The sequence below is a fragment of the Plecotus auritus genome (genome assembly GCF_963455305.1).
Source record: "Plecotus auritus genome assembly, chromosome: 9".
Lineage (NCBI taxonomy): Eukaryota > Metazoa > Chordata > Mammalia > Chiroptera > Vespertilionidae > Plecotus > Plecotus auritus.
The window spans coordinates 102,674,247-102,699,658 of NC_137783.1; the positions used below are offsets into that span (position 1 = coordinate 102,674,247).

At 40.6% G+C, this 25,412-nt stretch overlaps 1 pseudogene across 1 annotated transcript; it reads right to left on the minus strand.

The window, feature by feature from the left end:
- Positions 1-9,402: 9,402 nt before the first annotated feature.
- Positions 9,403-19,951, minus strand: LOC308233629 (cellular tumor antigen p53-like; annotated as a pseudogene). The gene is made up of 2 exons: positions 18,766-19,951; positions 9,403-9,575 (listed from the first exon to the last, which is right to left on the minus strand). The product of its transcript is annotated as a cellular tumor antigen p53-like (transcript).
- Between the last annotated feature and the right edge of the window lie 5,461 nt (positions 19,952-25,412).

Sequence of the window (25,412 nt, forward strand, 5' to 3'; positions counted from 1 at the left end):
CCTCTACAGTTCTAGTCCCCTTCCCTCCTTCTGTCCTCTTTCATTCCACTTCCCTGTGAAGAAGCACAGCTCTCTCCATCCACACCTCCTCTGTGCTGTAGAACCTTTCACAGAACACTAGCTTGGTCCTCTCTTCAAACTGCCTCCTCCTTAAACTTTGAGACTGACCCCCTCCATAGGCACGGGCTCCAGACTTACCTTTGCCTCTGCTGTGGGGCTGGGTCTCCAATGATCTGTGGTAGGTCTGGTTAGAGACATTTCTCTCAGGAGCTCAGGGCTGGGAGCTGGAGGTGGTCTGGGTTAGAGGAAGAATGTGCAGAGGTATTGAAAGGGGAGGAACTTCATGCAAATGAGATACATTCTTTGATGGGTTTTGGACTTGGACTGGGATTGTGTGTGTGGCATAGAGTGGAATAAAGCACTACATTTCACAAACCAATATTACGAGGGCTTTCTATCTCTCTAGAGTATGAAACTGATCACCAGTTATGTATCTTGGTAAATTTTATGAACTTAAAGAGCATATAACTAAGAAGATTTTTGGCCTATAAATTAATGGTTAACATCATCAAGTTTAAACAAAGAGCATATAACTAGGAAGATTGATTACCTGTAAATTTTTTTTTTCAAATTTTTATTGAGGTATTATATGTGTACATATCTTACCATTGCCCCCCACCCCCACCCCACTCCCATACATGCCCTCACCCCCCAATGTTTTGCATCCGTTGGTTACTCTTATATACATGCATATAAGTCCTTCAGTTGATCTCTTATTTCCCCCACCTCTCCCTAACCTTACCCCTGTAATTTGACAGTCTGTTTGATGCTTTACTGCCTCTGTAACTATCTTTTTGTTCATCAGTTTATAATGTTTTTCATTATCCCCAAATGAGTGGGATCATGTGGTATTTTTCTTTCATTGACTGGCTTATTTCACTTAGCATAATGTTCTCTAATTCCATCCAAGTGCCTACAAATGGTAGTAATTCCTTCTTTTTTATGGCAGCATAGTATTCCATTGTGTAGATGTACCATAGTTTTCTGATCCAGTCATCTGCTGATGGGCACCTAGGCTGTTTCCAAATCTTAGCTATTGTAAATTGTGCTGCTATGAACATAGGGGTGCATATATCCTTTCTGATTGGTGTTTCTGGTTTCTTAGGATATATTCCTAGGAGTGGGATTACTGGGTCAAATGGGAGTTCCATTTTCAGTTTTTTGAGGAAACTCCATACTGTTCTCCACAGTGGCTGCACCAGTCTGCATTCCCACCAGCAGTGCACGAGGGTTCCTTTTTCTCCGCATCCTCGCCAACACTTGTCTTTTGTTGATTTGTTGATGATAGCCATTCTGACAGGTGTGAGATGGTATCGCATTGTTGTTTTGATTTGCATCTCTCGGATAATTAGTGACTTTGAGCATGTTTTCATGTGTCTCTTGGCCTTCCTTCTGTCTTCTTTCAAAAAGATTCTATTTAGGTCCGTTGCCCATTTTTTTATTGGATCATTTATCTTCCTTTTATTAAGTTGTATAAGCTGCCTGTAGATGTTGGAAATTAAACCTTTATCAGTGATACCATTTGCAAATATGTTCTCCCATACAGTGGGGTTTCTTGTTGTTTTGTTGATGGTTTCTTTTGCTGTGCAAAAGCTTTTTATTTTGATGTAGTCCCATTTGTTTATTTTCTGTTTGGCTTCCATTGCCCTAGGGGCAGTATCACTGAAAAAGTTCTTTTGGCATATGTCTGAGATTTTGCTGCCTGTGGATTCCTCTAGTATTTTTATGGTTTCCCGTCTTATATTTAAGTCCTGTACCCATTTTGAGTTTATTTTTGTGTATGGTGTAAGTTGGTGATCTAGTTTCATTTTTTTGCATGTATCTGTCCAATTTTCCCAACACCATTTATTAAAGAGACTATCTTGACTCCATTGTATGCTCATGCCTCCTTTGTCAAATATTAAATGCGCATATTGGTTTGGGTCGATATCTGGATTCTCTATTCTGTTCCATTGATCTATATGTCTGTTCTTGTGCCAGTACCAGGCTGTTTTGAGGACAGTGGCTTTGTAATACAGCTTGAAATCTGGTATTGAGATCCCTCCTACTTTATTCTTCTTTCTCAGGATTGCTGTGGCTATTCGGGGTCTTTTTTTATTCCAGATGAATTTTTGGAGAGTTCTTTCTAGGTCTGTGAAATACGCCGTTGGTATTTTAATGGGGAGTGCATTGAATCTATAGATTGCTTTGGGTAGTATGGACATTTTAATGATGTTGATTCTACCAATCCATGAACATGGTATGTTCTTCCATCTGTTTACATCTTCCTCTATCTCTTTTTTCAGTGTCCTGTAGTTTTCCGCATATAGGTCTTTTACCTCCTTGGTTAGGTTTATTCCTAAGTATCTTAATTTTTTTGGTGCGATGGAAAATGGGATTGCTTTTTTAGTCTCTCTTTCTGTAAGTTCATTGTTGGTGTATAGAAATGCCGTAGATTTCTTGGTGTTAATTTTGTATCCTGCTACATTGCCGAATTCATTTATTAAGTCTGTTAGTTTTTTGATGGAGTCTTTCGGGTTTTTTATGTACAATATCATGTCATCTGCAAATAAGGACAGCTTTACTTCTTCTTTTCCAATTTGGATGCCTTTTATTTCTTCTTCTTGTCTAATTGCAATGGCTAATACTTCCAGTACTATGTCAAACAGGAGTGGTGAGAGTGGGCATCCCTGTCTTGTTCCTGTTCTTAGGGGAAATGGTTTTAGTTTTTGCCCATTGAGTATGATGTTAGCTGTGGGTTTATCATATATAGCTTTTATTATGTTGAGGTATGATCCTTCTATTCCCACCTTGTTGAGAGTTTTTATCAAGAAAGGGTGTTGGATTTTGTCAAATGCTTTTTCTGCATCAATTGATATGACTATGTGATTTTTATCTCTCAATTTGTTTATGTGATGTATCACATTTATTGATTTGCGGATATTGAACCATCCTTGCATTCCTGGGATAAACCCTACTTGGTCATGGTGTATGATCTTTCTGATGTAGTGCTGGATCCTATTTGCTAGAATTTTATTGAGGATTTTGGCATCTACATTCATGAGGGATATTGGCCTGTAATTCTCCTTCATTGTGTTGTCTTTATCTGGTTTTGGTATTAGGGTGATGCTGGCTTCATAGAAGGAGCTTGGAAGTGTTCCTTCCTCTTGAATTTTTTGGAATAGTCTGAGGAGGATAGGTTTTAGTTCTTCCTTGAATGTTTGGTAGAACTCTCCTGTGAAGCCGTCTGGCCCCGGGCTTTTGTTTGCTGGAAGCTTTTTGATGACTGCTTCAATTTCTTCCATAGTTACTGGCATGTTGAGCTGTTTAGATTCTTCCTGATTGAGTTTTGGAAGGTTATATTTTTCTAGGAATATGTCCATTTCCTCCAGGTTGTCCAGTTTGTTGGAATAGAGTTGTTCGTAGTATTTTTTAACAATCCTTTGTATTTCGGCGGGATCTGTTGTTATTTCACCTCTTTCATTTCTGATCTTGTTTATTTGGGTCCTCTCTCTTTGCTTCTTGGTGAGCCTGGCTAGAGGTTCATCAATCTTGTTTATCCTTTCAAAGAACCAGCTCTTGGTTTTGTTGATCTTTTGTATTGTTTCTTTGGTCTCTATGTCGTTTATCTGTGCTCTGATCTTTATTATTTCCTTCCTTCTGCTTACACTGGGCTTTTCTTGTTGCTCTTTTTCTAACTCTTTGAGTTGTTGGGTTAGGTAATTTATTACCCCTGTTTCTTGTTTTTTGCAGTAGGCTTGTAGAGCTATGAACTTCCCTCTCAGGACTGCTTTCGCTGTGTCCCATAAATTTTGGATTGTAGTGTTTTCATTGTCATTTGTTGTCATGATGTTTTTTATTTCTTCTTTGATCTCTCTGGTAACCCAGTCATGGTTTAATAGCATGCTGTTTAGTCTCTATGTGTTTGATTTCTTTGGGTTGTTTTTATTGTAGTTGATTTCCAGTTTTATGCCACTGTGGTCTGAGAAGATGCTTGATATGATTTCTATCTTCTTGAATTTGAAGAGACTTTGCCTATGTCCCAACATATGGTCTATCTTTGAAAATGACCCATGTGCACTTGAGAAGAATGTATATTCTGTGGCTTTGGGGTGAAATGTTCTGAAGATGTCAATTAATTCCATCTGGTCTAGTGAGTCATTTAGGATTGATGTTTCTTTGCTGATGTTTTGTTTAGAGGATTTGTCCAATGGTGATAGTGGGGTATTAAAGTCCCCTACTATGATTGTATTGCTGTCAATCTCTCCCTTGATATCCTCCAGGAGTTTTTTTATGTATTTGGGTGCTCCTGTATTGGGTGCATATATGTTTACCAGAGTTATTTCTTCTTGTTGGATTGCTCCCTTTAGTATTATGAAATGGCCTTCCTTATCTCTTGTTATGTCCTTCAGTTTGAGATCTAATTTGTCAGAAATAAGTATTGCTACCCCAGCTTTTTTTTCAGTTCCATTTGCCTGGAAAACCTTTTTCCATCCCTTCACCCTCAGTCTGTGTGCGTCTTTTTTTCTGAGGTGGGTTTCTTGTAGACAGCAGATATATGGGTCGTGTTTTCTTATCCAATCCGTTACCCTATGTCTTTTGATTGGGGCATTTAATCCATTTACATTTAAAGTTATTATTGATAGGTACTTATTTGTCGCCATTCCTATTCTTTACCCCTGTGTTACTTCTTCGCTTCCTGTTTCTTTCTTTCTTTCTTTCTTTCTTTCTTTCTTTCTTTCTTTCTTTCTTTCTTTCTTTCTTTTTTTTTTTTTTTTCAGCAGACCCTTTAGCATTTCTTGCATTGCTGGTTTGGTGGTAATAAATTCCCTTAGTCCTTTTTTGTCTGTGAAGCTCCTGATTTCACCTTCAATTTTGATTGACAGCCTTGCTGGGTACAGTATTCTTGGATTCAGCCCCTTCCTTTGCATGACTTTGTATATTTCATTCCATTCCCTTCTGGCCTGATGAGTTTCTGTTGAGAAATCAGTTGCTAGTCTGATGGGGGTTCCTTTGTATGTAACTTTCTGTCTCTCTCTTGCTGCTTTTAAGATTCTTACTTTGTCATTGGTGTTTGCCAATTTAATTATAATGTGCCTTGGCGTCGGTCTTTTGGGGTTCATTTTGCTTGGGACTCTGTGAGCTTCTTGGATTTGTGTGTGTTTTTTCTTCCCTATATCTGGGAAATTTTCTGTCATTATTTCTTCAAAGAGGTTTTCTATTCTTTGCTCAGCTTCCTTTCCTTCTGGAACCCCTATTATGCGGATGTTGTTTTGTTTCGTGTTGTCCCAAAGTTCCCTTAGACTCTCCTCCTGCCTTTTAATTTTTTTTTCTAGAAGTTGCTTTTCTTGGGTATTTTTTTCCATCTTGTCTTCTAGCTCACTGATGCGGTCCTCTGCTTCTTCTAGTCTACTCTTGATGCTTTCTATTGAGTTCTTTACAGCAGCGATGTCATTTTTCATTTCTTCTTGGTTCTTCTTCATTTCCTCTTGGTTCTTACTCATATTGTCGAATTTGTCTTCCATTCTTTTCAGCCACCTTATGACCATTTCTCTGAATTCTTTTTCTGGAAGGTTGCTTGCCTCCATTTCGTTTACTTCCTTTTCTGGTGATGCCTGCTTTTCTTTCATATGCGGGCTGCTTCTTTGTCTCCCCATGGTCTCTCTTCTCTGGGTGTCTGGTTATGTAGTTCTCTCTCTCCTGGGTTGATTTAAAGGCACAAAATACAGCACTACCAGGTACAACTCACAAGGCACTGAACAGGAATGTATTCACGATATTAATAACCTCCAATAAAGGTGACCACCAGAGAAAGGCAAATTAGGTGATAGGAGAGAAAGAAGAAGAGGAAAAAAGAAAGAAAGAAAGAAAAAAAAAAGAAAAAAAGAAAAAAGGAGTGTGAAAATGAAATTGGGAAAAGGGAAAGTAAAGAGAAAAAAAAAAAAAGTAAGAGAGACAAGAAAGTGACTAAGAGAGAAAGGGGAACAGACTATATATATTGGGGATAAAACTCCAATAGAACAATCACTAATCCCAGCAAATGCCAGCAACAAGTGCCTGGGGATTAGTACAAACCACCACACCAACTAATATGGAGTGAGGCAAGGGAAAGCTGAAGCATAAAACAAACAAAAAAATAAACAAAAGAAGAATAAGCATAACAATCTCACAAAAAAGCATAAAAATTGGATATAATCTACATTCAAGCAAACAACAACAAAAGGACAGAGAGAAGGACAAGTTTATGGATAGCTCAGACAGCGAAGGGAGAGGTGTATGTGGACTTGGAGCAGAGGATTGGAGATTAGATATGTAAGTAGGGTGAAATTTTAACAAGGGGTAAACAGAAAGAATAGGGAAAATCTAAAGCAGTAAAAGGGTAATATAAACAGGACACTGAAAAGGGGGAGGTTAGGAAGAGAGTGATGGCCTAAAGGTAGAGTTGAGATAGAGTAAAACGATGCTAAAGGAAAGATAAAAATAGAATGTAGAACCCTAATCCCAAAATAAAATGAAGAGAAAATAAAATGACACTTAAAAAAAAAAAAAAAAAAGATAAAATAGCAGTAGTAATAATACGGATTGAAAATAAAAATGTAATCATTAAAAAGGTAAAATCAAGTGATGAAAAAAGAAAAAAAAAGTTTCTTGATTAAAAGATGCAAAAAATGAAAATAAAAAAAGAAATAAAAAAATAAAAAAATAAAAGGTAAAAATAAAATGTGAAGTAGTGAAGGTCATTCACTTCCTCTGTTTTTCTGTTTGGCACGCCTGTTTCTCAGTCCAGACAGTATTGCAGTTCCCTGCGATCCACTGCTCTTCGGTGTTGTAAGCCAGTCCTGATTTTAAGCAGGCGGTGTGTCTTAATTTCTCGTATTCCTTTATTTTTGATTACACAAGAGTCGATTTGTGATTCAGCCCCTGGGTGGCAGTGTTTCTGGATTAACTTCCGGGTCTATCTATGGCCTCTCTAGGCAGTGTTAGAGCCTTCTTTCCCTGTGGCACTCGCCACGGGCCTGTGGGAGTGGTCTGCCTCAGAGCTGACTCTCTGATGGTCACTCCCCGCTCCGATCCCCAGGTTCCAGAAAAACAACCTTCCCCTGCAGTCTCCCAGGGTGTCCCCAACTGGGTGTTCCTATGTATTGGGCTTAGTAATCAGAAGCAAGAATTTCAAGAGGAAAAAGCCCAGTTGTGCGAACTCCGGGACTCCGCGTAAGCCCAGGCACCCAGGGAACGCAGGGGCTGCGCGTAAGTCTGGACTGCCTGAAATTCTTAGGGTGTCCCTGCACTTCAGATCAAAATGGGTTGCTTTTTAGAGTGCCCTTCTCTTAGCAGCTCTGAGGACCCCTTTCCACAATCACAGATCACGCCAGCCCCTACAGCCACGGATTTTTCTAGGCACAGACTTCCCTGGTCCTCCAGCTCCCGCAAAACGCGCGTTCCTCTCTCCCGCCGGGACCAGAGACCTCACCTTATCCCAGGCGAAATCTGACCTTTCCGTGGTGGAGTGTAGAGCTCCTCTGAACCTGTGTGCTTGCGCCAGTTGGGGAGCGTTGTTCTGGGGCTCGCAGCTGTTCCTGGGGTGCCGCCGTTGTGGATTCTCAGGCTTCAGATAAGCTCCACTTTCCGGATCAAGATGGCGCAGACTCCGCGTCCAACCCCGCAGCTCCGGGAGGGGACCCAGCCACAGTTGGTGCTGCCAGGTCAGGGGAACCCCGTTCAGCAGTCCCCCACCTCCTTCTGAAATTCAGCTGTCTCCCAACCAGCCAACAAACACTCCTTGTGCGACCCTCAGCTGTTCTTTCTTTCTGCTCCGGGACAAGGCTCAGAACACGTCTGTCTATTCCGCCGCCATTATCTGGACCCCTGATTACCTGTAAATTAATGATTAACATCAGCAAGTAAATTTGAAACACTGGCACTCACACCAGTTTCCTTGAACATGCTCCACATCTACTTTCATACGTTTTCTTTCTTCACAAACCCCATACCGCACTGCTAGTCTTCTCAGCTGCCTCATTTTCATTGACCCAAAGAAGCAATCAAATCTTTATATCTATACTCACTCCTGCAAACAAAGCCCAATTCCATCTGAGTATAATTACTCCTTTTCTGTGTTAATGGAGAAAATAGGTTTCTATCTCCATTTTCTAGGCCTCCCAATCAATTAGTGTACAAATAAGTTGTGTATTAAATCCTGTTCTGCTTGAGCTCTCTAGAGATGTTTCTATTTCCTTTATTTTATGCTGACTGATACACTACAGCCCCAGTTTTCTCATCTGATAAATGGGTTTAATAATAATACCTACGACATCTAGGAAAGATGGGTCCTTGCTTGGGTACCACACGTTTTGGAGGCCTAACATATCATAACTACTTACAAAATGCATTTATTAACGAAAATGAAGACAGCACTGTCATTTGGTAATCTGTTCTCAGTACAAAGTGTCCCCTCAAGTATCTACTCTCATAATTAACATTATTCAGGCCAAGGGAAACATACCTCCATAGTTTTGTCCTATATCCTTAGAACTAAACTATATCTGAATGCAGTAAAAGTTTGTGGTTTATAATGAGGTGGAGTTTTGTTGTGTGTGTGTTTTTTGTGACAATTTCAAATACAGTTTAATTTAATACATTGTGTTTTATCCTTACACTGCAGTGCCTAGAAAGTGCAAGGTTATTTCTTGTCCCTGTGCACATGTTCCATATGCAAGTATGGAGATTGCCAGTTACTTACTATAGCAGCGCATCCTTAAAACTGCCATGGAATTTGGTGCAAATTTGGGTCTTTCAATGTTTTGTATGGAACAAAAACTAAGAGGTGGATCAGGTTGCCATGATCCACCTCTTCATTGGTGAGTGCAGAGGAAGGAACCACCAGATGGATGAGTTTCATCACTAGGGAAGCCCCAGGCATTCTTCCTGGCTTACCTCCTGCACTCAGGGACAGCTTGGGAATCATAGGGCTGCAGACTTTCTCCGGCTCTTTCTGCTGATGATCAAATTCTTGTTCCAGTCACCCCTAACTGCTCTCCCCTGCTGGCCTGGTCTCCCCCAACTGCCCTCCCCTACAGGCCTGGTTGTCCTCAAGTGCCCTCCCCTGCCAGCCCAGTCACCCCTAACTGCCCTCCCCTGCCAGCCCAGTCACCCCTAACTGCCCTCCCCTGCTTGAAGTAGTACTTCATGCTTCATCTTCTCTGCAGTCTGATTCTTATGAAACCAGTTGATGATTTCATTACATTTGTCAAGAATCATCTGTTTATCCTCATCGTTGAGCTTAACTTGAAGTTTCTCATCTTTAGCAGTTGCTTTTATGTTGATTGCCAATAATTTAAGTGAATTTTTGGAAGATGCCTTGTCCTACTGCTTCTCCTCTTCGGCTTTGTACTTCTCAGCTTCTTGGACCACATGTTTATTGTCTTCCTTGCTCAAATGGCTCTTGTGGTTAGTGATGATAACCTTATTTTCTTTTCCTGTACTTTTATCCCCAGAAAAGACTTTGAAGGTGCCATTGGTGTCAATATCAAATGTGACTTCAATGTGAGAAACATCACAGAGTACAGGTGATATGTCTATGAATATGAACTATGTCTATGTGTTCAAACTTGCCAAGTAGATTATTATCCTTGGTTATGGTGCACTCATCATCGTAAACCTGAATGAGTACACCTGGCTGCCGGTCAGAGTAAATAGTGAAGGTCTGTATCTGCTTCAGAGCCAATTTATGAGACTGGTAGTTCTTGATTAGGAAGGCTACTAATTATTGATTCAATTTCTTCTTTTTTAAAAATTGTTGATAGTATTACAGATGTCAACCATTTTACCTCCCTTTGCTCCCCTCCACCCAGTCACTGCCCCACCCCAGCTTTCAGCACATGATTGTCTATGTCCATGGGCTATGCATATATAATAGTACATATATATTTTTGTGTTAATCTCTTCCAGTGCCTCTCACCCTTTACCCCCTGAGACATGTATCCATGCCTCTAGTCCCATTTTGTTTGTCAGTTTATTTTGGTTTATTAGATTCCATATGTTAGTGAGATCATGTGGTATTTACCTTTCTCTGAATGGCTTATTTCACTTAGAATAATAATGATCAGGTCCCTCCATGCTATTACAAACCATAAGAGTTCCTTTGTTTTATAGCCATGTAGTGTTCCATTGTGTAAATGTCCCACAGCTTTTTTATCCACTCACCTACTGATGAACACTGATCTTGTCTATTGTAAATAAGGCTGCTATGAACACAGGGGTACATATATTCTTTCTGATTGGTGTTTGTGATTCTTAGGATATATATCCAGAGGTGGAATCATTGGGTCAAAAAGCAGTTCCATTTTTAATTTTTTGAGGAAACTCCATACTGTTTTTCACAGTGGCTGTACCAGTCTGCATTCCCACCAACAGTGCACTAGGGTTCCCTTTTCTTCACCTCATGGCCTACATTTGTTATTTGTTGATTTATTGATAGTAGCCATTTGACAGATGTGAGGTGATACCTCATTATAGTTTTAATTGGGTGAAACTCAAGGTCTGACACTGGAAGTGAATGATTGAAGTGAAGTGGGTCTCTGCACTGTCCCTATTCCTAGAACACTTGTTGCCTTTCCTTTACCATTCTTACTGGACAACTTCTACTCCCTCTTCAGTCATCAGGTGCAATATTACCTCAAAAAAGCCTTTGTTGAGAAAAAGTGCCTAAAACATGGAAATGAGACAAAAACAAATTCCATGTCTTTTAAATATTATGCAATTACATTATCTGAAAATAATCTGACTTAAGTAAATAAAACTTTATTATGCTTTTATTGACCTGTAGAAAATTAACTTAGAAGTCTTATTTTAGAGTTGTATTTTTTTTTACTGTTTCTGAGCCAATTTGTTATCTGCTCTTTTTCTCACTTATGAGTTAATTAAAATTATGGCACCCGATTTCTCTGTATTTTTATTAGAATTATGTTTTTAAAAATTTGAAAATTGCACTTTGATCTCTCCTCTTTGCCTTTCCATATCTATCTCTCCTTTGAGTTTTTAAGGCTTCCTCTGCTTGCTCCATACATTGTATTATTACTGAGTTTAATTCACTCAAAGACTATGCATTGGATTCCTCTTTGCTGCCACATACAATGATAGGTGTTAGTGATACCATGGTGAACAAAGCAGGCATGGTCTAGCCCTCAAAGGTTTTTTATCATTTTTTAAAAAATATATTTTATTGATTGTTTACAGAGAGGAAGGGAGAGAGAGAGAGTTAGAAACATCGTTGAGAGAGAAACATCGATCAGCTGCCTCCCGCACACCCCCTATTGGGGATGTGCCCGCAACCAAGGTACATGCCCTTGACTGGAATCGAACCTGGGACCCTTGAGTCCGCAGGCCAATGCTCTATCCACTGAGCCAAACTGGTTACGGTGAAGGTTTTTATCTTTTGTGTCACCTTTTTCTCCTACTAGAGTGTACATTCCATAAGTATAGACTATGTCTTAGCCATTGTATCATTCTCAGTGTTAAGCATTGTGTGAACTCACAAAAGTTGCTCAATAAATATTTGTTGGATAAATGTGTGGATGAATGTATAATGGTGGAAATATGGCATTCCTAGAAATGAGATGATAGTGTGTCAGGTGAACTGTCTCCTTGGACAGGAAGTAATCTAAGGTGATATAGATATTGTATTGGAGAGGCAGACTGTGACTCAGTCATAAGTAAATGAAGAGGAATGACTGGCTTGTGACAAAACCTTAAAAAACAAGAAGTATTTACATGATTTGAAAAGGAAGCAGGGATACATATCTTTCTCTGACTGGCTTATTTCACTCAGCATGACAAATCTAATGAACTATATAAACTGATGATCAAAAATAGACCCAGAGTCATAGGAGCATGAACAGAAGTTGAACCTCAGAAGGAAAGCAGGGGAAGGTGGATGGGAAGAGAACAACCAGTGAACTTGTATGCATATATGCATAACCTGTGGATACAGACAATGGGGTGGTGAGTGCCTGGGTGTGTGTGTGTAGGATGAGAATGGGCTGGAAGAGGTTAATGGGGGAAAAGGAGAACCCATGTAATATTTTCAACAATAAAGATTTTTATTTAAAAGAAAGGTAAAGAAAACAGGGCTGGAATTGGTCCTGGAAATTGATTGCAATGCCAGGAAGAAAGGATTCTTAGGGGAAGTTTAGGTTTTAATTAAGGCAAGAAGGTAGATGGAATTTGAGGGAAGAGATGAAAGATGAATTGGGAGTTATTTTCAATAAAATAAATTTCCAAAGGGCCCAGAGTAATAGTTGGGTTGTGGGTATTGGGAACAGCGGGATATTGATTCAAATTAGAGGATGAATGAAGGTGAGCAGCCTGCATCAAAACTTAAAGTTGATCATATAAAAATGTTCTCTTTTAAGCCTTGTTTGATGCACTATCCTTTATTTCCCCATGCCTGGTCTCATGGTCACTCTCCCCATTTATAGATGCACCAGGCCCTGCCTTCTATGACACCCTCCAAGCCCGGGTCTGTCATTCCAGTGACATCACTGTCCACATGGACAAGCCATTCAAAACCCTTGCCTTCCTCGTTATTGAACTCTTTAACAACAAATGTTTATTGAATGCTTTCTTTGTTCTCTGTATTATATTAGGCAGTGTGTTTAGAGTGATTTTAAAAAATCATGTCTCCCATCCAGTAAACTGAGTGACATTAACAATAAATATGAATGCAACAAATAGGAATTATATGTATAATTGCATGTTTTAGTATCAATATTATAAAAATATCAAAGTACTCCAAAAGAGAATAATGCTGGAATCTAATTCAGACAGATTCACGTTAAAAGAAATGCTCTATGGACGTAATATTTAATCCAAGACTAGAAAGTAAGTAGTGTTTTCCAGATGAAGAATAGAGAGAATAATTGAAAAACTACCACATAGAAATGGGTTACAATGTTTTTGGGAAACACAATGACTTATGCAGCCATATTCATATTGGAAATTTAAAAATTTAAATATAAGTCAGATATTGGGTAATTCTAGAAATGGCCATGACAGTGAGTGGAAAAGGGTGGAGTCAAAGTGAATATCTACATAATTTGCTCTCTCTCTCTAGCTCCCTAATTTGTTCCCAGTTAAATTCCCTCTTTCTGAATATAGTTCTGGGGTAGGAGACTAAGAAGTTGAGTTTGATGAGTGTTTGGTGCTCAGCTATACTTGGTTTGGATGGACAAATTATCTTAGACAAGTCTTATTCCCTTTCTACATGTTAGTTTCCTCTGACTTTCTCTTTGAAATGTATTAGGATGTGGTACTGGGAGATAAACATTATTTTCATTGCACTTTTATTTTCACCTCCTTCTAAGAATAAGGTTCCTAGATGAAAAGCACTTACTTCAGTGAAGGCTTTGATAGGTCTGGGCAGGCAAATTTAGAGGTAGGAGTTAAAGTTGAGTTTTCCTTTGTAACAGAAGTAAATAATTCAGTGTGTGTGTGTGTGTGTGTGTGTGTGTGTGTGTGTGTGTGTGTGTGTTGAAGACACGGTTCAGGGAGGAAGGGAAGAAGCAATGAAGAGTGAGTATGGATGGAGGAGAAGGTTGCTGGAGCTAGAACATAGCAGGATTTTGGTGTGACCCCCACCATGTCATTCTCTCAAAATCTAAATAAATTCTACTAAGAAAAAGCCAGAATAGAGTGTTCTAGTCAGAGGAGGTAGCAAGTGTGAAGGTCTGATGTAAGAAAAAGCCTAATGCCTAGTCAAAGCCAGTGTCCCCAGAGCTCAGTAAGGGAGAGAGGGAGATAAACTGTGATGAAGTTTGAGAACTAGAGAGAGGGCAAATGACGTAGTTCTTCATGTTGACTCCACTTTTCTCCACTGGCTCTCATAGCCATTTTTGGTCTTGTCATTGCCAAGAATTGCCCCACATCTGACTTCAATTCAAACGTTATATTTCCAATCTGAATATGGCTGCATAAGCCAGTGTGTTCCCCTTCTCTACTTAGGTATAAAATACCAGCAGAAAAAGAATCCCCCAAACCACACCAAAAAACCAACTGTAAATACCAGATGTTAAAATAGGTGTAAAGACTGCTAAAAGTAGTTATGAGCACTATGAGCACATAGAGGCTATGTGGGAGAAAGTGAAGAGAGGTGTGGAGAATGGTGAGAAGAACATGCAATGGCAGATATCAGAAAGCATTAGCAATGATATACTTACTAAGGATGAGGAACATACCTTGAAGAGCAAAAGCTATGTGCTTGTTTGTTACAAATGGCTTAGGAGCTGAGGTGTGTATCCTAGACCTATTTTTATTTAGAGAAGCAGAGGGCATGGGATATGCAAATATTCACACACACAAGCCATATTGGTAGGAAGAAGCCTGTCTCTGTGGCAGCAATTGGATATGAGAATCAGCTATTCTGGAAGACTGAATCAGCTATTATCCCTGCCTCACAAGAAATATGTGGAAATAGCTGGCCCAGGAAAATTCAATGCATGTAATAATGAATAAGACAGTAAGACTGGCATAGCAACCACACAAATATTACATGTGGAAAAAGGCAAAAAAAGATAATCAAGATTTACTAGAAAAATGCAGCCATAGAATAGATGAATATTGTAGCCAAACATTTAGCCATGAATTAAAATACTCTTAATGAATAGTAGCCTCTATGAAGGAATACCACAAAACAGAAATACAATAATTTAAGAAAACTATGGCAAGACAACAGGATATAGCATATATTAGTAAGAAAGGGAAATATAAACATAGCAAGATATATCAAAGTTATTACTGCATGTTAATAGGAAGTTGACCCGCCTTCAGGCTCATATTTTTGCAACAGATCATCTAGGCAGAGGGAGAATGACATAAAAATCTGAGGAGAAACATTGTCAATAAGATACAGGAGAGACAGGCCCTTTGGAGGGCAAGTAAAGAGAAAGTCTGAAAGTATGTAGTTTTTGGTGAAGAATGCTAATGTTTGGATCCCCACAAAATTCATATGTTGAAATCCCAATGCCCAATATGAAGCTCTGAGCCCATGAGTGGGATTAGTGTCCTTATAAAAGAGATCATCTCCTATCCCGCTCAAGCTCCCTATCCCTTCTACCATGTGAGGACACAGTGAAAGGTTGGCTGTTGCAGCCTGGAAGAGGGCTTTTTTTTTTTTTTTACCAGACCTGACTATACTGACTCCCTGATTTTGAACTTACACCCTTCAGAACTGTGAGAAAGAATTTTTTATTGTTTATAAGACATATAAATTTTGGTATTTTGTTATACCGGCCTGAACGGACTGAAGGTCCTATTACACAGAGAGGTTAAGTAGGTGTAGACTAAAAAATTTGATCAGGAAAGGATGGGAAAAGTTAGCAAAAGAGGAGGGAAGTTGGATTCTGGCAGTGAGACTGGTGTGGGTGTGATGAAGAGAGCAGGACCAAGCTTATGTGCTCCACCATGGAGTGTGAGCATCAAGTCCATTTTGTGGGCACAGTGAGGGAAGAGAGAAAACTGACCTGCTATGGAGAATTGTTCTTTTCTTTTTTTTTTTTTTTTCTGATTCAGTACTGGGTTCCAGACAGAACATGTCAGATTCTTCTGAGGAGGTTCTCTGAGTAATAGTGATGTTGTTACATGGAACAAGTCACTTTTGTCCTGGGTGTGAATCTCAGTCTCAGCTGGAATTTCTCCCTAAGAGTCCATCCACTGGACCTTTGGCTGAGGGAAACAGCCCTCTGACTTGCACACTACTTGGATTTGTCTGGACTCAATGACTTCCACCTGGATCTGAGGATGTGAACCAAGAGCTGGGAGGAAGAAGAGAGAGAAGTTAGGTCTTAAGTTAATTTCCCTGCCGAAACTGGTTTGGCTCAGTGGATAGAGTGTCACCCTGCGGACTGAGGGGTCCCAGGTTCGATTCCAGTCAGGGGCATGCACCTTGGTTGCAGGCGTGTCCCCAGTGGGGGGTGTGCAGGAGGCAGCTGATCGATGTTTCTCTCTCATCGATGTTTCTAACTCTCTATCCCTCTCCCTTCCTCTCTGTAAAAAGTCAATAAAATATATTAAAAAAAAGTTAATTTCCCTGCACTCATATCCCTCCCCTGCTTCTGAAGAGTTGTTGCTGCTGACTAACAGTTTTGAACTCTGTATCTAGTAGTTTGCTTGCTTCCATTTCATTTAGTTCCTTTTCTGCAGATTTCTTCTGTTCTTTCATTTTTGACATGTTTCTTTGTCTCTGTATTTTGGCTGCTTTCCTGTGTTTGTGTCTATGTACTAGGTAGAGTTGCTATGTCTCCTGGAATTGGTAGAGTGGCCTTGTGTAGTAGGTATTCTGTAGTGCCCAGTGGCTCAACCTCCCCAGTCACTTGAGCTGGGCACCCTTGTGAGGGCTGTGTGTACAGTCTTATTGTAGTTTAGCCTTTATTGCTGTTGGCATCACTGGGAGGAATTGATCTCCAGGCCAATTGGCTGTAAGGACCAGCTTCAACTACAGCAGAAGAACTGCTGTGCAGGAGAAACCCCTATGGAGCAGGAATTGCTTCAATGGGGTTTTGATGCTCACTGACTCTTCCCCTTGAATGTGTCCCTCATGAATGTATAGAATTGTAATCTGGTGTGGTCTAAAGCTGTCCACTGGGTGTACTGGCTCTGGGGCCTTCTGGGCGTTGCAATTTCAGCCACTACCTAGGGATACCCAGTGTGAGCTATATACTGATCTGCAGATGGCTGCTACTTTTGTTGGGCTTGGAAGTGCCCAAGTGAGGCCAAACTGTGAAGCAAGGAAGGCTGCTGTTAGTGCTGTGTCTTGAGCCTCTTATTGATAGATATGAGGTACTCTGATGCCAGCTGCTGTTTGTTTGAGAGATCTGAAGCTTGAGTCAGGACAGGACATTCATATGGAAAAACTGCTGCAAACAGCTTGGGTGGGACTGCAAGTTGGGTGGAGTAGGTCTCAGGAAATCACCAGGGTGAAGCCAACAGTGTGAGCCAGGTTGATGGAGACTCAGATATGGCTGGCAGTCAGCTCTGTGACAGGGATGTCCCAGCATAGAAACAATGACCCCTGTGAGCAACCCTGTATGGGAGAAAGCTGTACCCAAATTATTGCCCCAATGCCAGACAACCCAGTTCTTCTCTGTATGTTCCTGGGTCTCCCCAAGCCAATGCCCCAGCCCTGGAGCTCAGCGGGTGTAAGACAAGGTCAGTTGCTGTGCTGGTCCTTTAAGAGGAACTGCTGGGACTCCAGCAGCCTCTGTGTCACTTAGCCACTCTCCCCACTTGTTTTTATAGCCCAAAGTTATGGGGTCTTCTCTTCTAAGCTTTGGAACCCTGGGCTATGGGCCTGGTGTGGGGCTGGAACCCCTTGCTCTTCACAGGAGGCATCTGCAACCTAGATATACCTCCTGATTAAAAAAGGACCACATATGGGTGTCAGATTAGCCCATTTCATGCCTCCATTCCTCCTAACATTCTCAATGTGCTTTCTTCTTTACTTTTCTAGTTGTAGGATTTATATTCAGCTAGATTTCAGGTGGTTCTGAATAATGGTTATTCTGTATTTTAGTTGTAATTTTGATGTGATTGTGGGAGGTGGAAAGTACTGCCATTTACCTATGCCACCATCTTGGTTCCTAGGCCATTCTTTTCTTTCTCTCTCTTTTTTAAAAAAATATTTTTTCATTGATTTCAGAGAGGAAGGGATAGGGAGCGATAGAAACATAAATGATTAGCTGCCTCCTGTACACTCCTTTCTGGGGATTGAGCCCCCAAACCAGGCATGTGCCCTGACTGGGTATCAAACTGTGACCTCCTGGTTCATAGGTTGATGCTCAGCCACTGAGCAACACTGGCCTGGCATACAGGGGTTATTTTCTACTGGAGGTTGGTGCATTGGGAATGGGTTCCCATGCTATAGTGTCTCTATATCTCCTACATGTTTCTATGTGGTTTCTTTCTCACTTGTTGTGTAGAAGCTGCTCAGTCAGCTCCCAGGTATTCTTCAGAGGGAACTGCTCTATCTGTAGGTATGAATTCAATGTGTTCAGGAGAGGAGGTGAGTTCAGGGTCTTCTTATACTGCCTTTTTGGACAGGAAGATACTGATCTTACACTAGAGATGGAATTTTACAGGGTGTTGGATGGGGTGAGATCTCCTTTTAGGTGCTCAGGTTCACCAGGAGGTTAGACAGGATTTGGCCAGGCCAGTAGAGAAGGAAATTAGAAATTCCCTCCTGTAAACTAGCTGCCCAGTCAGAGAAACCATGAACCCACCCACCAATGGGGATAGGAAATCAGCACCCATGAAAGAATCTTACCCCAAACATACATTATTTCATTAATCCCCACAATAGGCCTTGCGAGCAGGTATAATTATTGGCATTTTATCAATGTGGACAATTATAGTGGGAGACATTAAACAACTTGAGATAGCTTCCCTGTCTAGCTTCCAACCGGTGTATGGCTGATTTAAAACCTAACCGTTACATTCAGGAACATTTCCCTACCTCTCCCAAATGGTCTTCACAATAAAAACCTTAAAAGCTAAGTTGAAACATCCAAGGGCCCACCCCCTCCAAAAAAAAAAAAAAAAAAAAAAAAGCACAAACAAACAAACCACCAGGGCAGGCCAACTTCTTTAGCAGAGTCCGAGGCCAAGGCAAACGGAATTCTGGGGTGTTTCTGAGGCACATCTGTACCAAGCAGAGGTTTAAGCTCTTAAGCCCCCCACAATGCCAGGAAATGGGGACAAGGGTGGAGGTGTCAACAGGGGGAAGGAAGCAGAGGTGTTCTGAGTGAGGTCCCTCTCTCTTAAACATGAGGGTTTTTTTTATTGCGGGAGGCAGATTGCCCCTTTTTAGACTTCAGTGGCTAGAGAGTCTTGCTCCCCTCTGGGTTCTTTCTATCCTTTAACTCTAAGGCTTCATTCAGTTCTCGGAATGTCTAAAAGAGTTCATGGATCTGAAGGGTGAAATATTCTCCATTCAGTTGCATCTTTGGTGGGGGAGAGGAGTTGGTGTTGGTGGGCAGTGCTCAATTCATGCTCCCAATGGGCTGCTTGAGTCAAGACTCTCTCTTCTTGTGGAAATTTTCTTCTTCTGGGTGCTGGTCTCTCCCAGGACAGGGGCAAGCACACATCTCAAAGCTATTCTGTCCCAGGAGATTACCACTGAAGTCTTTCAGCGTGATGATGGGGAGGATGGGCTACCAGTTCATGCCTCTCATGCAGGAGCTGTTACACATGAAATTGTAACGAACGATGGTACAGTCAGAGTTCACGTCGGGTTGCTCATAGGGCACATCCACACTATGTTGAAATGTATTTTTGTCGTGCAAATACTCGGCACATAAATTCCCTTCCACCCAGATAAGATGCTGAGGAAGGGCTGGACTTTCGCTATAGTTAGAACATCACTCATGGTAGGAACAGTGCCTCATGACCTCTGTCATGTACTTGGACTTCTCATAGATGGCCATGGCACAGACATAGGTACCGAGTGGGGGTGGGGAGCTGACCTACACTTGCAGGGGGCTGGTCTTTGCTAGCTGGCAAAACAGTAAGTTGATGGTAGAGGAGCATGTGCAGTTTACAGACCTGCTGTCCCAGAATTCAGGAATCCTAAACAGAAACCATAGCTGTCAGGGTAGGTCTTCTGGGGAGGGACAAAAGATGACAAGGGCCAGAAGGGGACTGATGCTGGGGTAGCAGCTGCTGGTGAGGAATTGCTGGCATACTGGGGGCTTCATTTGGACCTTTGTCCAGACAGGTTACAAGGTCTGGGGACAGCAGCAATTCATCCACTGCCAGGGGTACTTCGGGGTCAGAACATTGTTTTCATGACGTAGTTTCTGCCAGTCTGAAAATGTCTCCTGACTCTGAAGGGGCCCATGAAGAGTTCTGACTGTGGCTCCTCCATTGCAACTCCTGGGAAAGCAGTGTGGCTGTCAAACCTCAGGGGACTGTATCATGGTCCTGGGAAGCACACTGGGAGGTCAGCTGCCAGGTGACCCCAGGGGCCCAGAGGATACCTGCCTCCAGGATGTTGGCTCTGGACATTTTTGCTAGATGTGTATTTTGTTTCTTGATTACCTTTTGCATAGATAGTTTTTTTTCTCACATGTTTGGGTATTTATTTATTTATTTATTTATTTATTTATTTTTTATTGAATTTATTGGGGTGACATCATTAATAAAATTACATAGGTTTCTATAATACATCATCTATATATTGTATTGTGTATTCACTACCCCAAATCAAGTCTTCCATCACCATATATCCCTCCCCCAACCTCTTGTGCCTAGATAGTTTTAACAGTGCCATCTGGATACTCCACTCTCTTGCACTGGGCAGTATGTAGTTCTCTTTCGTCATTACTAAACTTTATAATTTTGCTGCCATCTAATTGTACTCTAGCAATTGTACCATCTGGGAAAATGGTTGTTTTTGTCCATCAGGAAATAAGTTTTCATTTATTTGTTTTGGGATGGGGGCAGGGAGAGAGAGAGAGAGAGAGAAAGAGAGAGAGAGAGAGAGAGAGAGAGAGAAACATCTATGTGAGAGAGAAACATCCATCAGTTGCCTCATGTAGGCACCCCATGGATGGAACCTGCAATCCCGCAACCCCAGTATGTGTCATGACCGAAATGCAATCCTTCAGTTCACAGGATGAATCACCAAGCAACACAGGCTAGATGTACATAACTTTTTAATAAGCTGGTCAGGAAATATGATTTATTTTCTTCCATCTGGAAAATGTTTTTATATCTGTTCCCTTGAGAAATGCCAGACTTTTAGTTCTTCTGGGTAAATGGTGTGAGTGGTCTGGGAGGTTGCATGGAAGTAGATCACTCATCTGGCATGACGTGCTTCACATCACCATTGAAGAGTGTGACAACCTTTCCCTTTGTACTCATTCATTTTTGAGTTCTGTTTGGAAGCTGTAGCATGGCAGGCATCGCTGTGGGTAGTGGCTTCAACAGATAAGGCTGGACAGCCGGCAGCTCTGGCAGCTAAGGTGGGACAGCTGGTCTGGGGGGTGCGATGGTAGAGGACATGCTAGGATTTCCTGCTTTTATAACAAGAGAAAACAAGTTTGCTCTTTGTTCTGAAAAGAAATTATTTTATTTCTCAAGGTTGCTCACTGCAAACTCAACCTTGAGAAATGATTTAAGAAAAGAAAATTCTAGCCATTGCAATCTTGGCACACTTAGCAAGACTATGCAGGGCAGAGCTGGGACTTGTGTAGGCAAGTGAAGCACCCAGGATGCACAATTTAAGGAGGCATTTACTCTTAGTGTTATGCAAAACAGAGGCAGCATTTTTGTAAATCTGAGTTAGTGCCTCCCTAAGGTTTTTTTTTTTAAAATCTTCACCTGAGGATATTTTTTCCATTGACTTTTAGAGAGAGTAGGAGGAAGGGAGGAGGGGGAGAGAGAGAGAGGGAGAGAGAAAAAAACATCAATGTGAGAGAGTGAGAGAGACACATCGATTGGTTGCCTCCAGCACATGCCCCGACTGGGGCAGGGATGAAGCTGAAACCAAGGTATGTGCCCTTGACCTGGGAATCGAATCCACAACTCTTGGGTCTGTGGGCTGATGCTCTAACCACTGAGCAACCAGCCAGGGCTGCATCCATAAATGTTGTGTCTTAGGCACCTCCCTTATTTCAGCCCAGTCCTAAGAGGAGGGCCCCCGCCCTAGACACTTAGGACCCAAGGCAGCCTGCATCTCACAGCCCAGGGCTCTAAGGGCAGGATGACTTTTTAAAAAACATATTTTTATTGATTTCAGAGAGGAAGGGAGAAGAAGAGAGAGAGATAGAAACATCAATGATGAGAGGGAATCACTGATCGGCTGCCTTCTGCATGCCCCCTACTGGGGATAGAGCCCGCAACTTGGGCATGTACCCTTGACCAGAATTGAACCCGAGACCTTTCAGTCCTCAGGCCGATGCTCTATCCACTGAGCCAAACCAGTTAGGGCAGGCCGGATGACCTTTAATAGGGTCACAGAAGTCAAAGAAAAATATTCTTCTGTAAAGGAAGCATAACAGACATTCATCCAGCTATAATGATGTAACTGGGATCAGACATGCCCTCCTGGAATAAACAATAATAAAATCATTCAAAATATGTTTAAGGAACTGTGTCAGACATTAAACAATCACCAACACAGGGTTGTAACCCTGAAGCAAAGAGAGATAATACAATTTTTCCAACCTACTTTGTTGAGACTATTTCTAGATTGCAGAGTAGAGAGGAGAATTCCATGGGCAGAGCTGCCTTATTAAGACGAAGAGGCAGAGATCAGCATTCAGGGATGTTGAGGTGGTTAGAATTTTTGGAGCACAATACCAGGGAAGAGGAAGCTAGGCAAAGAGAAAGAGAGCTCCAGAAATCTACTACATAGGGATTCTCAAACTGGGTGCTGAATACTGTGCTATATATGAGGTGAGGCAAGGTACTAATGGGAGTTATAAGCTGGACAATACTCAGAGGTCACACAGAACTGAAACACATTAGAGTTCCAACTTGTCAGAGTGGAGATACCTTGTTTTTTACTAGAGAGCCCAAAATGATTATGACAGGAATAGGACTAAATTAGCATTAACAGTAAAGGCTACTCTAGACTTGCTCTATATCCAGAGAAAATAGCCTTAAAAAAATAATAGAAAGTGGGGGGAAAAAAGGCTTATTTGACAAACAAAAGCCAAGAGAATTTGTTATCAGCATAGGCACACAACAGGAAGAGTTAAAGTTTTTTTTAGGGAGAAGGCCAATAATACCAAATGGAAATGTCGATCTACCAGGGTGGGGAACCTCTGGCCCACAGGCCATATAAAGCCGGTGAACTCATATGGTCTAGTCCTGAGAAGGCATTAGGGGTGAATTAATGAAATGTTCAACCAAATATAGCAGGCTATTTTTTAAGTTGAGAATTTTATATAGCCTTCGAATGATGTTATAAATATCCAAATAACCCTTGGCAGCAAAAAGGTTCCTCACCCAGATCCACAGAAAGGATAGAGTAATGGAAATGGCAGTGTAGATGCATTTTAAAAAGCTACTTTTTTTCTTATGTTTAATGCCTTTAAAAGATAATTGGCTCTTTAAAGGAAAAATAATAAAATATATGTAACATATATAAGTAAAATGTATGACAAAAAGAGCACAAAAAATAGAGGAATTAAAGCATCTCATTGTAACATTTATGCTAGTCATAAAGTATTACAATACTGTTTCAAGGTACAATGGGACAACTTAGAGATGCATATTGTAAACCTCAGAGCAATCAGTAAATAAATGAAAGAAAAAGGTATAATTGTTAGGTCAATATTAAAGACAAAATAATAAAAATAAGTAAATAAAAAAGGCAAGCAAAGAAAAAAACAAGGAACAATGAACTAATCTTATATAATAAAAGGCTAATATGCAAATCGACTGAATGGCAAAACGACCAGTTGCTATGATGCACACTGACCACCAGGGAGCAGACACTCAATACAGAAGCTGCCCCCTGGTGGTCGGTGCGTTCCCACAGGGGGAGTGCCACTCAGGCAGAAGTTGGGCTCACAGCTGGCGAGTGCAGGGGGAGTGATGGGAGCCTCTCCCGCCTCCACGGCAGCGCTAAAGATGTCTGACTGGGGAGCGGGCCTAAGCCATCAGTCGGACATCCCTCGAGGGCTCCCGGACTGTGAGAGGACGAAGGCAGGGCTGAGGGACGCCCCCCTCCCGCAAGTGCATGAATTTTGTGCACTGGGACTCTAAATGTCAATGAATAGCACAATGGTAAATTTAAATCTAACCATATCAGTGGCCTAAACCTGTGCTGTCCAATGCAGTAGCCACTAGCCACATGTGGCTATTGAGCATCTGAAATATGATTAGTGCAACTGAAGAACTAAATTTAAAAATATTATTTACTTTTAATTAATTTAAATCTAACAATTGATAGTCCAATTATCGGAACTCTTTCAAGTATGCTTAGAGCAACCTGGGTATGTGAACCTACTTTATTAACTATAAATTTTATGAAATCTAAATACAAGTCTATTATTTCTGTAAAACATTTAGTGTATAAACTGAGATGTGCTGTAACTATAAACTTTATGTAAGAAATTCATTTTATATGTAGGTTAAAAGTAAAAGAATGAGGAAAGATATGCTATGTAAACCTTAATCATAAGAAAGCTAAAGTGGCTATATTGTTATTTAATAAAGTAGAACTGAGTACAAGAAATATTACCAGGAATAGAAGGGACATTTTATAATGACAAAAAGGGACAGTTCATAAGAAGACATAAAACTCCTACGTATGTAAATGTCTTATAACAGAAAACAAAATTATAGAGCACACTGACAAAACTGAGTAGGAGAAATAGAGTAATACACAATTATACTTTAAAATTTCAACACTCATTTCTTAGTAATTGCTGAAACCAGTAGATTGAAAACCAGAAAGTATTTGAAGACTTCAATAATACTACCAACCAATTTGACCTAACTGATATTACAGAAAATTCCACTCAAGCATAATAGAATACAAATTCTTTAAAAGTATACATAGTATATTTACTAAGATAGACTGTGTGCTGGGCAAGAAAACTAGTCTCAGTAGTAATAAGAGGGTTAAAATAATAGAAAGTCATGTTCTTTGACCACAATGAAATTAAACTAGAAATATCTTGAGTATTCCCAAGTATCTGGAAATTAAATAAACATTTTTAAATGACCCATGGATCAAAGAAGAAATAACAAGGAAAGTTAGAAAATGTTTGAACTGAATAATAAAAATACAATACATTAAAATTCATGAGATACAGTGAAAGCAGTCTTAGAGGAAATTTTATTTGTATATTTTATTCACTATGTTTTGCATTAGGTTTGAAGATTTTTTAATGATAGACTTTTAAATGAGAGTTGTGGTTATTGGAAAGAAGAACTAGTCAACTACTGTGGAATAGTTTAATTTGTTCACAAACTCATCTGCAATGGAAGGTTCTGATAGCTCCAATCTATATTGCTAAAGGCCAGTGGCCATAACGCTGTAACGCGGGATCGACCAAACAACTGGTCACCAGGAGGTGCATGGAGCACCTCTCAGTCCCTCCCCCATGGCCTACAGGCTGTACCCATCTGACACCATATATAGTTATTACAATATTATTGACTATATTCCCTATGCTGTACTTCACATTCCTGTCATTATTTTGTAATTACCAATTTGTTCTTTTTAATCCTTTCACCTTTTTCACTCATCTATCCCACTCTCTTCCCGTCTGGCAACCATTAGTTTGTTCTCTATGTCTGTTTTTTATTTTTAATCTTTATTGTTGAAAATATTACATATATCTCCTTTTTCCCCCATTGACCTCTAC